Here is a 3,657-nt window from a genome sequence, read left to right as displayed (position 1 = left end):
CCACGATGGGAATTAAGCTTGTGCTGAAGGCCCCAGGGATATAGGCGCCTTCGGGCCAAACCCCATTTGGCAAAGCTAGATTCTACCCCTCCCTTCGGATATAAAAAATAATAATGAAGTTGTCAATGTGGAATGTCCGAGCGCTCACTGTGGAGAAGCTTCCATTCATCTCTCGCGAGCTGTAACCTCTGTATACAGGAGGTAGACTGGTTCTAATTTCAGTCACCATGACAGGTGGACAGTTCTCCACTTGGGGATGAAAACTTTAAACAACATTGAGTGGTTCTGCTTCATAACCAATAATTGAAGTGGGCATAGGAGTGTGGAGACGATGTGTGGGAAGCTGTAAGTTCCCAACTGTTGTGGACTCGCCTCTCCATTAACAGGAGGTGAGAAATGATATTGGTGGTAGCTTACACACACAAAGAAGATGACCATCAGTGGAGGTGTACAAGGAAGGCGTATAATTCCGATGCCTTCGATGGCCTCCTTTCCCAGGAGCTGGATAAAGTGGCCCCTCGGGATAGAGTTATCTTGATAGGTGACTTTAATTCCAGAATGGGTCACGTCACAAGCACTTAGACCAAAGGGATTCGAAGCATGGTCCAGTTTAGCACAATTACAACGGTATGAGGTATGAGGCTGTGCGACTTATGTGTAACCCATGGCCTCGTAATCAGCAACACACTGTTCCAGCATTAGAATATCCACACGACACCATATATCCATGCTAGGCCCAAACAAGAATATTTACTGGACTACATCGTGACAGATCAGAGAATGCATTCCCATGTTCTTGACACTAGGACCTACCGTGGTCTCTCCAATGACCATTGGCTTGTTATCTGTAAAATATGCCCGCCTTACTTTAACTGGGGTGGCAAGCATCCATCTAGGATCCCACTCACACCCACAATACCCTGGTACACCGAACTAAGAAAAATTGCAAGCGAGAATTTCATCATTGCTTGCAACTAGGATTGGGATCATCCCCCCTCTTCCTAATCACTCCTCACTCTTTCACTCTATAAAAAAGTTGTTTGCAGCACAATACCTATCACCGTCCTTAAGATAAACAATGGTAATCTGGCAGCATAATTTTAGTGTATGACAGCACGAAGGGCCTGGGTTTATTTACCAACTCAGACGCCTTTTTTATGGATGTGTTATGTTCTCCCCCCGTTCTGTAGAGCTTTACTGTGAGTGTGTGTAAGTCTGTCTGGTTCACAGAACAGGTTCCAAAGGAATGGGAGGATGCCCTGGTGGTCCCCATCTTTAAAAAAAAGGTGGGGGGGGGGGGTGGGTACTTCTCCCTAAGTGTGCTAGGAAAGATCCTGGAAAGGATTATTCAACAACACCTTGCCAGACATACATACTAATGACAGCGTTGTGGAGCATCAGTGTGGTTTCCGACCATGGCCGTCCTGCACAGATGCCATTTTCTCTGTCTGTCTACTACAGTAGAGGTTTACGGAAGTTCAAAAGCACCTATATCTATACTTTCTTGACTTGGTCAAGGCCTATTGTATCATCAATATGCCAGGACTCTGGATTATTCTTCCTGATTTTGCAGTCCCAGACCCTCTGCTCAAAATCATTAAATATATGCATGATGGTGACAAGGAGTTGGAGCCAGTGTTCACTATTTCACTATTTAATATTTTCATTGACCACGTAGTTCGAGAAACTTTCCATGGATGTACCGGTATATATATATATATATTTGGGGGCTGATAGATGCTCGGGTATGGTCAAGAGATGGCTCCATATTGGTAAACCATGTTAGGTAATTGCTGCCCATTCTGAGAAGGTGTTGGACATACCGCTGCACCTGAAGAATCCTACTATGAGATGGGGCCTTACCATCAGCCCCACAAAAAAAAGGCACCTACCTGAGCATTTGATGTCATTGAATGTTCCCTCCCCCTTTCACTCTCTATGAGGGAAGGAGCAGTTGTAGAAAGAGTGGAGAAGAGTTCGTACCTGGGCAGTGTGCTTATGACCAGCTCTGGTGTGGCAGGAGAGGTCTCATTCTGAATCCGTCAAGTGTAATTATCGTTTCATCAGCTGAATAATGATGTGTGGAAGCTACCTGGTCTATTTATCCATATGAAGCTGAGAGTGTTCTTGGCCACAGTGATGCCTTCTCTTCTCTGAGCTTACAAAACATGGAGCCCTCCAAGGGAATGTCTGCACTGCCTTTAAACATTCAGTCTTGCCTGCCTATGATCTTTCTTAGATTTATATCAAAGTGCATTGTGTGACAGAGATAAACAGAGCTAAACAGGCGTGGCCAGGGCTAGAGATGAGATGGACTGACGTGTTACAGAAGGATATGGAGCTGATTGGACTTGCCAATGACTGGTACTAGCGATGTCCAGATTGGCCTCTGTGGAGGAGGTTCATGAAGGACGCTACTGGCCAGCTGGAGGCAGTCGCCATCCGGCAATAAAGGAGAATGCAGGAGCGACGCTCATAACAATAAGCTGGGTGCCTTGGCAGTTAACATCATATGTCAGTCAAACCATGGCATCTGGGTCTGTCCTGTAACCTGCCAATAAGCCTTCGATACGCCACGTGGCCTCAAAGTGGACCTAGCATGGCAAAATAACCGTGGTGACATCACTGCCATTTAGTGGCGAATGGTGGTTGTTGTTGGTGGTGCCACTTTTTGTGTGGCTCTCTCGATCTATGAGCGCTGTGGACAATTATACATTGAGTTTTGTGCTCAAATCGCACGTCCGGCTTGAATAGTTTGCTATCTTCTTCCACCTCCATTGGCTAGGGCATGTCTCCTCCATGGGCTGGGCCACGTCATATGCTTGGGCTGGGCCAGGGCTCCTCCATAGAATGGGCACATATCCTCTATGAGTTAAGCCGTGTATTAACCAAGTACTAGAGCAGTGCTTCCCAATGTTTTTCATTCAATTGCACTCACATTCGAGCTCACTCGATTTTCACGGCGCACAAAAACATAAACTCACTTTTGGCGCGGATGAGTGCGTGGGGATGAATTGTAGCTGAGAAATTTACATACCCTTCTTCTACTGACCTCACCAAAAGCAAGAAAATCAAGTGGCGCTGCAAAAATTCGCGATGAGAATATCCCCAACTGCTTCAGGATATTTCCTTTGACTGCGTGTGCCTCTGTGCGTGTCTGCCTGTGCTTCCACTTCTCTGGAAATAGCTGTGTGTATCTCCACGTCTCTTTGTGTGTATTCATGTTTGTGTGACTCTATCTACGTCGGTGTGTGTCTTTATCTTTATATGTCTCCATGTATCTCCATGTCTTTGTGTGTCTCACTGAGCCTCTTTTGTCTGTTTCTCTGTTTGTCTCCGTGTGTGTGGATGTCTCTGCATGTCTGCGTGTCAACCGTATGTCTCAGTGTTTGTTTGCCCAATTTTGCATGCGCGTCTGAAGGAGTTGAGAGGGCTGGGGTGGGGGTTGACGGCTTTCCGTCGTACATCGCCACCACTAATGCAGAGGGGAGGGCGGGAGATGGAGAGTGGGGGCTTGAGTTGAGTGAGTGAGTCACTCTTCTTATGAATCAGCGGGTTAGTGATAATTATCTGTGCGAGTGATTTTCTGTATGCGTGAGTGAGTAGGTGAGTGAGACAAAAGAGATGCACAGACTCGTACGGAGACGCGCATGCTCG

This window comes from Lampetra fluviatilis, chromosome 70 (genome assembly GCF_964198595.1).
Source record: "Lampetra fluviatilis chromosome 70, kcLamFluv1.1, whole genome shotgun sequence".
Taxonomy (NCBI): domain Eukaryota; kingdom Metazoa; phylum Chordata; class Hyperoartia; order Petromyzontiformes; family Petromyzontidae; genus Lampetra; species Lampetra fluviatilis.
The sequence above is the reverse complement of the archived record's forward strand: the minus strand, read 5'-3'. Positions refer to the sequence as shown.